Genomic DNA, 15,987 nt, shown 5'->3' on the forward strand with positions numbered 1-15,987 from the left:
AAGACTAAAGATATTAATGTAGCATTTTAAAGTTTTAAAAAATGGCTAAAGAATGTTGCTAACGTTTTAAAGGAAAACATACTAATGTTATTTAAAATAAAATTTACAGAAAACAATGACTTGCATAAAAGATGATTTTAAATGCTATTAAAATAAAACTTATAAATGTTAAAAAATAATAATGCTATATAAAATAAGGCTTGTAGAAGATATAATAACTTGCATAAAAGGAGGTTTTAAAATGCTATTTAAAATAAAGCTTATAAATGTTGCTAATGGTTTGAATGGAAGTAGCATAATGAAAATGAAATTTACGAAATATGATAATTTACATATAAGTAGAAGAAGATGCGAGTTTATGTGATGTTTTAATAAATATTTAAAACGAACTAAGCGATGAGGTATTAATTGACTTTAAGTTTTAGAAGTGTGAATAAAATACAAAATAGCTAATAGATTTTCTTTATCCATTTTGTTATCTTTATTAACTATGCTTAATTAAGAATATGCGTGATTGACTCAAAACTTGAAGAGTTATTTAAAATATGTTTGAATTTATATTTGCATATTAGTGATGTTTTGAAATTAAGATAATAAGGATATGACTCCTTTAATTCGAAAATATGAATTTATACTACCAATTATTCTAGAAGTGAATATTATGGATACTATAAATAATTTTAATATAAAAAGAAGAAAAAATGAAATTTATGGAATTAATTATTGAACTCCTTTTAACTAACTACCCATTACTAAAACTAACCTACTAATTCATTAGTATTCTTCTAAACTAAGAAAAACAAAAACAAACCAAGAGTTAGTTGCATAATACAAATTAAATGCATAAAATAAAATAAGGAGCAAATAACATTAAATGGGCTCTGCCCATTTTGGAACTGCTAGGATCTGTTTGCTGCTGTTGGGCCTCGGCCTAGCAGAAACTTTATACACAGCTGCGGACAGGATTGACGGACGATGACCCGAGGAGATTACGTTGGGCTTTTAGCCCAACACCGAATGCGGAAGAAGAACGAGTCCCTCGGACTCGTATGCGATGGTCATGCATAAAAAAAAAGGAAAAGGATTAGCAGATAGTCAACGAATGAGGTCAGACATGTAAATATAACTAAAAAAAACAAATCAACAGATTATGTATATACTGTGTATATTTAGGTATATCTCATGTATACCCATTCATAAGGATGTATAGAAGGTTAATATTGGAAAGCTTTCTGCCCCGTCCTCCCTTAAATGTATTAACTGAGATATGCTGGTCATATACATATATATACATAATTAAACACAATACACACATTTGCTTAAAAGCTACAAAAAAAATAAACAAAGATTTGATTGGCTGGTAGAAGACCTTCCATATTTCATACCCATACCATAGCCGATGCAAAACTTAAACATCTATGAAATTTAATTAACTGACCATATGCTAATTCAAACATTCAACTGTCGTTATTGTTGTTATCGTATTGCTGATACTAATTTTGAACAAACAGAAAACAGGGGCTGAAAACTACATAACGAACATTAAAACATAATGTAACCATAGCTAGCTTATTTGATCATATATATCAATTAAACGAGTGGGGAATCAGTACAATCAGCCACGGGGGAACTAGAAAAAGACTGAAATAAAATTAAACTGAATCAACACATAAGCATATAGTCGCTGTTAACTACTAAGCAAGATTAAGACATAAGCATTTTATCAAATCCCAGCAGCATATCACATGCTTCATAACCCATAAACTGAATGAATATAAGAATGTGCTAAATCATGAAGACAATATACTAATACTAATACATAACGACTAAGAAACTAAAATGTATGGGGTGAAGAGAGGAAAGAAAAAAGAAAATGAAACAGAAGGGGAAGGGATGGCGTATTTTCAGAACTGTAACTAAACAAAATTAAGTGAAAATCTCTAATCACAGTAACACGCCAGCAACTATCCCCATAGACAAGATTCAGACCACATAGAGGAATTGACTTGGAATATGATTAATCGACACAGAAATTCAGTTAGACTAACAATCTCCGCTGAACTTAGCAAAATGGCTCAACAGGCATAAAATCAAACACTATAATGTTAAAGCCTATGTGTGGATTTAAACACATAACCATATGAACATACTTATTGATCAACAAAAGGGTAAGGAAGGGACAAGCCCACATGAGCAGATTCAAAATGTAAGAAGAGGAAAAGATCTGCTCAGACATGAAGAATATCACATAAATAGACATTTGGCCTTAGGCAAACAAACAAGACTTTTCGGAGTTATCATGGATTAAATAATGGTATCCAAACAAACTTATGCACATTTGACCATGCTTAAGCAACCATCAATCAGGAAATTAACTAATAAGGCCACTAAATGTTTGTTTACCATATTTAAGTCACTAGCAATAAACAAACTTATCTGGATAGACATTCCACAATAATTTTAACTAAACAGTACGAGTTAAGCATACTAACTTAACTTAACCACCAAACAATACCTAAAGGCAACCCTAATCATGCTTGCACTGCTAATGTGAACTAACAAACTAAACCATAACATGACAACAAGCAGAAGCTAAACTGGACTCGAAATACTCTTTCACTTTGCCATTCTACAGATCATTAAAAGCCTCCACAAATTAAGAATTAAGGTCTGAAACCACAGCTACAGTAGGGAATTAACAACTGGAAACTACCCTTTTCTTTTAAAGAAAACAGGCTATTGACATGAGATGCAAATTCAACAGGTTTCGAAGGAGAGAAAAAAAAGAAGCACAGAATTTGTCCTTAATTCAAAAGATATAAAATCGATGTTATACTCAAAAGAGAATAAACCAAATAAGTAGTTGTCGTACTCCTAAAGCAGTTTTAGAAGGCGAAAAGGCCTGTTTTCATCACTACCCATTTTCAATCTAATATACGAATTCAGGCAGTGTACTTCGAACACACTGAGCTATCTTGGGATCTTCCAAATAAATATTTAACCTCACAGCCACATTTCTTATCAGCTATCTTAGGCAAGCACACACATGGGCAGCTTCATATTTTTTTTATCAACAGGCAAATACAAGACAAAGAAACATACTTCGTCTAATCCCAATATTAGATGTTCAATCAAAATGCATATTAACATCTGCCTTCGTCCAAATTAAAACTGATATTTGATCTTGCTAAAACATGATTTCAATAATTAATAGAGTACATTACACATATGTGAATAAACCACAAACACATTAAGAATATAAACCAGCTTGAAACACAGAAGGTAATGGCCACACACAGCCTTAAGACTGCTAATAATGTTCAAACGATATACTGAAGATCAAATTACCCACCAGAGAGTGAAACATACTAAACTCAAACTAAACAAAACTAAACCAAACTAATCTAAGCAGAACTGGAATAATATCTATCAGTATCATCACATTACCTAAACCAATGAAAATGTAAAGCATATGAAAGCAGATAATAAAAAATAGAGGCTGAAATATGCACAACGTCGATCAAACTGATTACTCAACATATTAAATCTCGACTAAACATGACCTAAGCTACCAAATAAGCAGGAATTAAATACTCTCAAGCATGATTAAACATAGCAAATAAGAAGAACACAACTAAACACATCCAACTTTCATATATGCAATCCTAGTTTAAACTACTGAACAACATAATTATACTAACAAACTTCAACATGCCCAAACCAAACACCTGACAATGCTTACTCCTTAACTAATACTGAAACCGAAAAAAATACATGTCGACATAGGAAACTAACTCATACAAAACATCGCATCGAAAGTAAAAATGAACTTCAAAGAAGAGGGGAAATTGCTGACCTTCTTCGGGTGCAGCGAAGTGGGTACGGGTCTTCGATTCACACTCGAAACACTTCAAATTCGATGTTGCGATACTCGAATTCGTGATATACTCAGATTCACAGCAACAACAAGGCAAACGAATATAAATTGAGATCTAGTATTTTGACCCGATTAAAATAAAATTAAGATTTGCTAAAGAAACTGATTTTTATGGAGATTTTGAGGCGATTCAAGAACTTGTTTTTGCAAGGCAATTTTGGGGGTTCTAAAACCTGTCCTAAAGGATTTCAAGCCGCGACCATTTATAGGGTTTTGACTCGTTTGAAAAAGGAGAGAGGAGCGGGGAACAAGGGAAAGTGGGGAACAGAGGGAAGTGAGAGCGGGGTGTAGGCGGCGGTGGTGGGGACGAGGGATGATGAAGGAGAGAAGGAGCGGCGGAAAAGGGGAGAAGAGAGAGAAAGGGGAGGAAGAGGAAGGGTGCGGCGGATGGTGGGGAAAATGAGGGGTTTCCCTTGTTAAATGGGAAATGGGTCGTCCGGGTCGGGTTTAAAAAAAATGGGCTGGTTTGGCTAAAATATGGGCTGGGCAAAATTAAAAGAGTGGGCTGGTCCGAAAATGTTGGTTAATTATTTGGGCTGGGGTGAATTAAATGATGTCAGGTAAATTAAAATGTGGACTGGTTTTGTGAATTGGTCCGAAAATAGTATGAGTTGATTGGGCTACTACATTTAAATAAAAGACCTATTTAAATAACTTGTGTTAAAATATTACTTAATATAAAATATGCGATCATTAGTGCTCAGATAAAAAATGGCCTTGTAATAGCCGTGTAATAATATTTCGAAAATCCACAATAAATAAACACTATTATTTAATTATGCAAAAATGCGATGTGTGTGCTTAAGCTGATAAAAATGTGCTGAAATGATAAAAATTGGGAATAATAACAATAATAATAACAATAATAATAATAATAATAATAATAATAATAATAATAATAATGCTGATGATAATAATGGCTAGTAACTGTAATAGAATAATGAAACGCCGGTATTGATAAGAGGCTAATTATAGAAAAAAATATAAATATATATTTTTTAATTTTCCAAAAATATTAGAAGCATAAATAGATATTTTGGAGGAGAGGCGGGACAAAATTGGGTGTCAACACCAATGAAGAGTTGCCTCAAAATCTCTTGCTTTGGTCTCAAAATAGCTCTAGAACCGAGAGTAATGAATGAGGAGTGATAGGGTTTTAAAACATGGATTTAAGGTATTTAAGTCCCCGTCGACCGCTACAGCAGTCTACTGTCCGCTACGGCGAAAATGCTGCCGCGGTGACATGACCGCTACGGCGTTCATCCCACATTACACTAAGCCGCTATAGCGGCAAGGCCATCGCCACGGCGATACCGCTGCCGCAGTACTGGTGTCGCTGCGGCGAACACCAGTCACCTGTCACCAGAAAGTTATTGGTTTGACCATTCTCAACCCGAAATCCGACTATCACTTGAGGTCCCATAGATACAACACAAACATACAAACACACATAAAAACGCACTACGAACTCACCCGTGGCCTAGTGTATCCTAACAGGGGTCTCGTTGACCGAGTCAACCCTCGATACGCCAAAACCAACTTTCGAAGCCAAGTCTCAAAATCCACTCTAATGCATTGGGTAATGAACTGAACATACCCGTAAGTCACAAATGACAATCCGGACCTCTCAGAATTGAAGGATTTCCCAAAAAAGTCAGTTTATCCAAAAGTCAACTTTGGGTCAAATATTTTTTGCTTTAAGACTTATTATCACAAAACCAAACTAATATTCTTCCGATGACCTCGAAAATCGTACCACCCTAAGCTAATGAACCTCGTAAAAAGGTCAACAAGGTCAAAATTATTGTAATGGCCAAACGTGTCGTTACATCAGATACCAATTAAACAATCATTCATCCTCGAGCGACAAGGAAGTGGAATGGGGAAAAACTACCTGAATCAGCGAACAACTAGGGATATCTCTTGTGCATATCAGAATCGGTCTGCCAAGTAGCCTCCTCAATAGGACGATGCTTCCATTGAACCTTTATAGAACCAATCTCCTTAGACCTCAACTTTCGAACCTACCTATACAAGATCGCTATAGGCTCCTCCTCATGGAAAATTCTCATCGAGCAACACTGTATCCCAATGGACACTGTAAGTTCCATTAGAATGGTACTTCTTCAATATAGCCACATGAAAGACCAGATGAACACCGGACAGGCCTGGTGGCAAGGCCAACTCATAGGCAACGTCACAAACTCTATGGAGAACCTCAAATGGGCCAAGATACCTCAGACTCATTGCCCATCTTCCCAAATCGCATAACACCCTTCATGAGTGAGATCTTCAGAAGCACCTGCTCACCCACCCCAAACTCTTAATTCCGAACCTTTGAGTTCGCATATATATTCTGTCGACTCTGAGCTGCTAGAAGCTTTTCTTGAATAAGCTTCACCCTGTCCACGGACTCTCTCACCAAATCAATGCCCCACCGGCGAACCTCAAAAGCATCAAACCACCCAATAGTAGAACGACACCTCCTACCATACAAGGCCTTGAACGGCACCATATCAATACTCGAATGGTAGTTATTGTTGTAGGCAAACTCCGCTAGGGGCAAGAACAAGTCCTAATGACCACCAAAATAATGACACATGCTCTCAACATATCCTCGAGCACATGGTACTGTCGGATTGACCATCAGTCTGGGGATGAAAAGCTCTACTAAGGTCCAATTGAGTACCCAACTCTGTCTGAAAAGCCTTCCAAAAATTAGAAGTAAACTGGGGACCTCCATCCAAAACAATGGAAATAGGGATCCCATGCAATCACACAATATCACAAATATAGATCCTGGCTAACCTCTCTACAGTATAAGTGACCTGAACTGGAATGAAATGAGCGGACTTGGTCAATCATTCAACAATAACCCACACAGAATCAAACTTGCCCAGGGTTTTCAGAAGACACACAATGAAATCCATGGAAATCCTCTCCCACTTTCACTCGGGAATGGGCATCCTCTGGAGCACACCACTAGGTCTCTGATGCTCATACTTCACTCGCTCACAATTCCCACACTTAGCCACAAAATCTGCAATATCTCTTTTCATTCTGCCCCACCAGTAGTGCTGTCGCAAATCACGATACATCTTTATGGCAATCGGATGAATGGAGTACCTCAAACTATGTGCCTAGATCAAGATCAAATGAATCAAAACACCAACACGAGGAATGCACACGCGTCCCTTGATCCTCAGAATCACCTCACTATCAAGGATGGCTTCCTTGGCCTCACCCCTCAGAACCTTATTTCTAATCTTACACAACTGAGAATCCTCAAACCGATGAGTCCTGATCTACTCTAATAGGGTCGATCTCGCCTTAACAAGATAAGACTCTGCCTGGAACTGAAATATCAAGACGAACGAAACTGTTGGCCAGAGTCTGAACCTCCATGGCCAACAAATGCTCGGAAATAACCAAACGGGCTAAACTCCCCACACTCGATGGCTTGCAACTCAAGGCATCAGCAACAGCATTGGCTTTCCCTGGATGATAAAGAATAGAGATGTCATAGTCCTTCAGGAGCTCCATCCATCGGCGTTGCCTGGAATTAAGATCTCTCTAGGTAAACACGTGCTGAAAGCTACGATGGTCGGTGAAAACCTCACAATGGACGCCATACAAGTAATGTCTCCAGATCTTCAAAGCGAAGACGACAGCTAAAAACTCCAAATCATGGGTAGAGTAGTTCCTCTCGAGGATCTTCAACTGAAGGGAAGCATAGGCTATGATACTACCCTCCTTCATCAAAATAGCACCCAAAACCACACGGGATGCATCATAATATACAGATACATCCTTACCCTCCTCGAGTAATACTAGAATCGGGGCTGAAGTCAAAAGTGTCTTGAGCTTTTGGAAGCTCTCCTCACAATCATCGAACCACTGGAAGGGAAAATCCCTCTGAGTCAATCTGGTCAATGAAGAAACAATAAAAGCAAAACCCTTCACAAATCAACGGTAATAGCTGGCTAATCCCACGAAGCTACAGATCTCGATCACATTAGTGGGCCTCGCCCAATCTGTAACGGCATCAATCTTCTTGGGATCAACCATGATCCTGTCCTTAGACACAACGTGGCCCAAGAATGCCACGGACTCAAGCCAGAACTCGCACTTCAAAAGCTTGGCATAAAGCCTCTTCTCCCTCAACAACCCAATAACAATCCTCAAATGGCGCTCATACTCCTCTCTACTCTTGGAATAAACCAAGATATTATCTATGAATACAATCACAAAGGAATCAAGATATGGCTTGAAAATAACTTTCATCAAAGTAATAGACGCAGCTGGGCATTTGTAAGCCCAAAATATATCACAAGGCACTCGTAGTGGCCATAACGAGTCCGCAAGGCTGTCTTTGGGACATCCTCGGCCCGAATCTTCAGCTGATGGTAGCCTGACCTCAAATCATTCTTCAAAAATACCGAAGCACCCTAAAGCTAGTCGAATAAGTTATCAATATGAGTAATGGGATACTTGTTATGAATAGTGACCGTGTTCAGCTGACGATAATCAACGCACATTCTCATAGTATCGTCCTTCTTCTTCACAAATAGAACAGGAGCACCCCAAGGAGAAATACTCGGTCTAATAAACCCCTTACTAAAAAGACCTTGCAACTGCTCCTTTAGCTCACTAAACTCAACGGGCACAATCTTATAAAGAGGAATGGAAATAGGACTTGCGCCCGGCTCCAAGTCGATACAGAAATCAGTATCGCGGTTAGGCAGCATACCCGGCAAATCAGAAAAGAAGACCTCAGCAAACTGACTCACAATGGGCATGGACTCAAGGGCCGAAAATTAACACTAGTATCGCGAACATGGGCTAAATATGCCAAACACCTCTTAGCCTCTAACTTCGTCGAACGGACATATGAAATGATCTTCTTTGGAGCCGGACTCGAAGTACCCCTGTACTCTAATCTAGGAATCCCAGGCATGGGTAATGTGTTTGTCTTGGTGTGACAGTCCAAGATCGCATGATAGGGAGATAACCATGTCATATCCAATATAATATTAAAGTCTACCATATCCAATATCATCAGTTCTACCCACGTATCATACCCCATGAAAGTAACTAAACAAGACCGAAAGACTCGATCAACAATATCAGAATCTCCGACCGGAGTAGATACACGGATAGGCACACCTATATGATCACAACACAAATCCGAATCAACAGCATGATAGACACACACATAGGAACAAGTAGACCCCAGATCAACCAATACTGAAGCAGGTCAATGTCGAACAGAAATATTACCTGAGATCATAGCATCAGAGGCCTCCGCCTCGGGCCTACCCAGGAATGAATAGCAAAGACTACCACCACGGCTACCTCTAGAAGCCTGCGGACCACCTTTATCTGACTGGTGTCTATCTTTACTCTCTTTATTAATCTTTAGGATACGCCGCTGCCTATTTAGGTGCAGCACAAATTTCCCTAGTCTAGAAATGTCATATCTCACGTCCGCATGAAGTATTCTCTTGATCCATTTTAATTCCTTTTCATACCTGCTTTGTGGTATGCTTATCTTTAATTCGTTCCTGCTCCCTCTTAATGCATTCTTGGTATGCCACTACGTCCCGAATTTTGTCCTCCTTAAGCTAACCACTTTTTTTTCTTGGACTTTTGACAATGCCATACCTCGTTTCAGGACTAGATCTGCCCTTCCCCCCTTTTTAAGGGTGTTCTTATACACTAGTAACTCCCGAACATCAGTAGTCAGCGGCCAACCTTAACGATCCTCCAACTCCTTTGGTCTCTTATAATATCGGAATTCTCTCATCGTATAGCTTGACTTATTTTCCTTTCTGCTAATCGAGGGCTTTGCATTTGAATGAAGCGCTTATACATTACAGATCCATTCTCGCTGCATTTTTTTAAGGCCTTTCTACTTCTATCTTTTATGACTGAACATTTCCCGAATCAACGGGTTAATGGGAACATTGGAATCCATCAACACATTTTACGGAACATTTGGTCACACTTTGCTCTTTTTTCCCTCGTCTTCTTCCACAACTTTTATCACTGAAATTGTACTTACTCTGAGTTTCCGGTCTCACTTTACGTCTATAATATATCATTGAGAGTTAATATGCTACATTCTTCCCCTTTCACTATCAATCCTTTTATTCACTTAGCTCACTTATTCGAAATTTTCCTTGATTACTTATTTGCGTCCCACCTATGCGTTGTAGTTCTTCCAGTGTTTTGCCGCTTCTTGTTCGTATCATGAATTCCTTGCAAATATACCCTCTTCTTTCTTCTCCTTCCGGCCGCCAAGGCTAGTCCATACTCATGAATATTTCCTATATATCCTTCTATTTCCTTTATAATTAAATCTCGGTATTCCTTATCCCCATCCCATTTCATTGATGTACTACCTCCCGATTAGCTTTGTTATTTCATTATGCTCTCGCTTTTCCTTGGTGATTGCTCAATTTTTCTTTTCTTCCTTTCTTCTTCTTTTGACCAGCCCATTAGTGTACCTTTCCTGCTTTCATCCTCAAACCTTCCTTGACTTCCTTCCTCCCCGAGCGCCCTTCTCCACTTGTTATTTTATAGTATCGACCCTAACGTTCGTAAAATATTCCTTTAAATGTGCAAATCCGTTCTATTCTTAAATCATCTTTTAGGAAAGCTTCTCCGTTTCCGAGGCAACCTTGTCAGTATGACTACACATTTATCCCTTTATACACCTCTCGAGAGGTGGAAATATCTTAGTATCGTTGAAAGGCCTGATCATTCTCTCTCTTACTTCACATCCCTATTTGTGATTACTATCCTTTAGTCCCACTAATCGAAGTCTGCTTTCTGACCCCACACATTCATGTTTTGTTTCACACTACCATACTTTATCCCTTTCGCATGCCTAACTTCGAATTTTATCAAAATAGTCCCTTGCCTTACCCATCGTCCCTCTTTGAAGCTTCACTTACCCTCGTTTCTTACACTTTTTTTTCTCAAGGCATTCTAATCTCTTTACTCGTCCGACTAAGAAAATGCTATTTTGGCCTTTGAAATCTTCAATAATCACCTTCAATCTGCATGTATGACTACTTTTCATCCTAGCTTTCAAGATTCCCAATGGTGGCGAAGGCATCTTGATCGTAGTTACTTCCAAATACTTAAGTCACTGATCCCCTTTAGGATTTCCGCTCATCACTATTCAGTATTACCCTGAAGTAAATACATATGCACATAGGAAGTTCTAATAAGAACACGTATACCTGTAGCCATCGGTCCTTAGCCTGATCTGGTAGGCTATAGAGTGAAGTGTGGTCTTCATCCTTGTCTTCCCACCGTCTACTAGTCTGGCCTAACATAATGCTGAAACGTAAGGAAAATCTAGATGTGCCAACTTTGTACTTCCTCAATTACGTCTTCATCCACAGGAGTCTCATGACCCTTAAACAGGTCGTTGTCATATGATTTCTCAGTCGGGTCTCCTCCTACTGGAGCCACATCCTCCGATGGGTTCGCCTCAATGGAATAGCTGATGCTCTTTCTTATACCTCTTGACATCCTTGATCCTGAGTCGACGGGCAATACGGGTCTCATGTCCCCCTTCGGAGCCTCACTTACGCTCCCATTAACTGAACTTATCCTCTTCTCCAATACAATCCTGCAATTTAACAAAAATCGTACCAAGAACGAGCTTTCCTATCATTGTCTCTACTCACGATCTATGATCAGAAAGAATGATGACATCCTAAATATCCTGTAGCTTCCTGTTTATAGATGTGGTGCACAACACACCGATAAACAAGACTTTACTAGACACGGTCTGTAGACACTCCAAGGATGAACTGCTCTGATACCACTTCTGTCACGACCCAAACCGATTGGCCATGACTAGTGCCCGAGCTGGGCACCCATATACGACCCGCTAGAAATAATCAAACTGAAACTGAAAACAATATGGCACTCTGTAAAAGCATGCTGTAAACTCATCATATCATACATCAGAAAGAACCTGTCTGCTGAGAAGTCACAGTTAACCAAAACATAACAAATATGCAAGCCGACAAGGCTGCCGCTATACATAGGGACGTCCAAGACGAACTACATCGATATAGCTGACCAAACCGTATATACACAACCCACATATCTCTACAGACCTCTAAGAGTGTAAAAAAGTCTACGTCAAAAGGGGTCTGTACCAAAATAACTCAAGCTCTGGAACAATGGAGCTCTCCAAGCAGCTGGGCAAATGAAACGCAGCCCCCGAAGAAAGGGGGTCAGTACGGAAAATGTACTGAGTATGTAAAGCACGAAGTACTACAATGAAGATCATGTTTGAGTAGAAGATGATAGGAGACAAGTATAATAATCAAGGATACCAATGCATCTGTGCCTTATGAGATGAGAGTCATGCACATATATAATATACCGTACCTGGCCCTCTAGTGAGGGACTTGGTGAAATCATCATATATATACCGTACTCGGCCCTCTAGTGAGGGACTCGGTGAAATCATCATATATATACCGTACGCGGCCCTCTAGTAAGGGACTCGGTGAAATCATCATATATATACCATACTCGGCCCTCTAGTGAGGGACTCGGTGAAATAATCATATACATACCGTACCAGGCCCTCTAGTGAGGGACTCGGTGAACAATGCAATGAAACTGTGCACGAATACGTACCCGGCCTGGGACTCGGTGAATGATATATTAACGGTATGCACGAGTAGAATATCATGAGCAACCATATGCAAACTAAATTATCATCTGAGACTCAATAGAATAATCAGAATGAACCAGCACTTGAGGATTAAAGACAACTATCATGTTAAGCACTATTGAGAACTAGAGTTCCTTGGAGTAATATATGCTCGTTGTTTGCTCAGTTTATGTAATACATGCCATAAAGAAAGAAAGGGTAACTTTACGTACACTTTGGAGCCTTTAAAAGTAGAGTCATCATCAATAAACAAAATTGAGAACATCTAGAAGTAGCTCCACATTTTCATATTCGCTTTGAAATCATAAACACAAAATCATCAGTATCGTTGTAACCATCATAAAATAATTCTTATCCTAGACATCATGAGAAGCTTTAAGAACCATGGACTTTTGGCTTTTGAAGACAAGAAGGTTACAGAAACATTTATGAAATCATACTATAGGAATCATGCCTTTGAAAGAAAGGGACGGGCCTTATCATACCTGTTCAGCCACCAACTACCTACGCTTATCCGTCCGAGCGCGCAAGGCTACATATAAGACCATTCATACTATGATTAGGCCCATTATCATATACTTATCCTAAGCCTTCAAATAATTCTTCCTAAAATCTGCCAAAACTTCGGCAGCATCTCCTATGTTTATATGCCTAGCCCAGAATCGTAATTCAGCAACCAACAACAACAACATCAATACCAACATCAATAATATCATTTCCAACACCAATATGTACCATAAAACATCCCACACGCTGTTTTCCAACTTCCATAACTAACCAACTTACTACATAATTATTTAACGACTTTGTCTCCGAGAATAAACCTTAAATAATACCAAAAGAGAAAGATTCATACCTTCTTTCTTGTTAAGACCACAATAACCTCAGTATCCACGCTAAAATCCACCGCAAAAATAACAATAGAATCACAACCATGCGTTGCCCGGACCTAAACCACTACTCCGCTACTTGAAAATTGCTCACTTTTTGATTCCCTCTCTCTCTCTCTCTCTCTTTAAATTTCTGGAATTTTTTGGGGCAAATCTGATGAAAAAAAGGGGTTCTTACCCTTTTTATAAGGGTCAAATTCGGGGGGCACTGTAGCATTTTACTGTAGAAGCACCGTAGCAGGTCGGTATTGTAGCAGTACTGTAGCACGCGTTTCTACTCTGTCAGCTGAACTTGTAACGTCTATAATTCTCTACTCCAATATCCTATCGATGAGAGGTTTGTTGCGTTGGAAACTAGACTCGACGAAATTCATTTTAGGCTTTTGTTTCACCTTAAAACACTTCATATGCTAAGAGATATGCGTCCACCAAGTTGGACTTAATTTTCACACAAAACATTACCCATCCTTTTTCCAAAGTCGTACTACTCGATTTCTTCCACTCATTTCCTTATAAAACCTTCTGCTATACCTTATATACATCATTCCTCATTAAATATACTTAATAATTCTTGCTCCTTATATTCCAAAGTGGTTTTACTTAACCTTAACTCAACGTACGTATGTTTCAAATTAGATAAGTGCTTCTTCGAAGATACGGGGTGTAACAATACTATAGTCGATTTACATGAGTTGAAAATGGTGGACTTTGATGTTATCATGGGCATGGATTGGTTGGCTTCTTGCTATGCCAATGTTCATTTAGAACGAAGATAGTTCGCTTTCAGTTCTCAGGAGAGCCAGTTTTGGAATGGAAGGGAAACACGGCATCTCCGAGAGGTAGGTTTATTTCCTATCTCAAGGCAAGGAAAATGATTGCCAAAGGTTGTATTTACCATTTAGTCCGGGTTCAAGATATAGAAGCCGAATCGCCAACTCTTCAGTCTGTCCCCGTGGTGAATGAGTTTTCGAATGTATTCCCAAATGAGCTTCCAGGCCTCCCTCCTGAGCGGGAGATTGATTTTGCTATTGATGTGCTACCGGATACCAAGCCTATATCCATTCCTCTGCATAGAATGGGCCCCGCAGAGTTGAAAGATTTGAAGGAGAAATTGAAGGACTTGCTTGAGAAAGGCTTCATAAGGCCTAGTTCATCCCCATAGGGAGCACCCGTGTTGTTTGTGAGGAAGAAAGATGGCTCCTTGCGAATGTGCATTGACTATCGGCAACTGAATAAGGTGATAATCAAGAATAAATATCTGCTCCCAAGGATTTATGATTTATTTGATCAATTGCAGGGTGCCAAATGGTTTTCAAAAATAGACTTGAGATCCGGGTATTATCAGGCGAGAGTTAGGGAGAAAGATATTCCTAAGACGGCTTTCAGACAAGATATGGCCATTTTGAGTTCCGGGTAATGTCATTTGGGCTAACTAATGCGCCGACAGTATTTATGGATTTGATGAACAATGTGTTCAGGCCTTTCCTAGATTTATTTGTGATTGTGTTTATTGACTATATCCTGGTATATTCTCGGTCCGAGGCAAAACATGCGGATCATTTACATACTGTCCTTAAGATTCTCCAAATTCGAGAGATCTCTGCAAAATTTTCAAAGTGTGAGTTTTGGTTAAACTCAGTGACCTTTCTGGGGCATATTATTTCAGCCAATGGCATTCGAGTAGATACCCAAAAGATTGAGGCCGTGAAGACTTGGCCAAGGCCTATAACACCTGCGAAGGTTCGTAATTTTCTTGGCTTAACAGGTTATTACAGAATATTTGTAGAAGGCTTTTCTTCTATTTCTGTGTCATTAACCAAGCTAACTCAGAAATCAACAAAATTTCAATGGACGGATACTTGTGAACGTAGTTTTCAGGAGCTAAAGAATAGATTAACTGTGGCCCCGGTCCTGACACTTCCAGAGAGACCGGAAGGCTATGTCGTCTATTGCGATGCTTCAGGCGTTGGGTTAGGATATGTGTTGATGTAGCATGGTAAGGTGATTGCTTATGCTTTAAGGCAGTTACGAAAACATGAGAAAAATTATCCAACCCATGATCTTGAGTTAGTTGCGGTGATTCATGCATTAAAGATGTGGAGATATTATTTGTATGGTGTCCATGTGGATATCTACACGGATCACAAGAGCCTTTAATATATTTTCAAGCAGAGATAACTGAATTTATCACTACAGCGATGGTTGTAGTTGTTGCAAGATTATGATGTTAATATCCTATACCATCCCGGGAAGGCAAACGTTATGGCTTATGCTCTTAGCCGTAGACCTATAGGAAGTTTATATGATGTTCAGCCAGCGAAACGAGAGTTAGCTCGTGAGCTCCAGCAATTAGCTAGCCTAGGAGTTCGGGTAGTGGACTCAGGCAATGTGGGAGCTACCATTCAGAATTCAGCAGTCTCGTCACTAGTGGTGGAAGTGAAAGAGCGCCA

This window comes from Lycium barbarum, chromosome 9 (assembly GCF_019175385.1).
Source record: "Lycium barbarum isolate Lr01 chromosome 9, ASM1917538v2, whole genome shotgun sequence".
In the NCBI taxonomy this organism is placed as follows: domain Eukaryota; kingdom Viridiplantae; phylum Streptophyta; class Magnoliopsida; order Solanales; family Solanaceae; genus Lycium; species Lycium barbarum.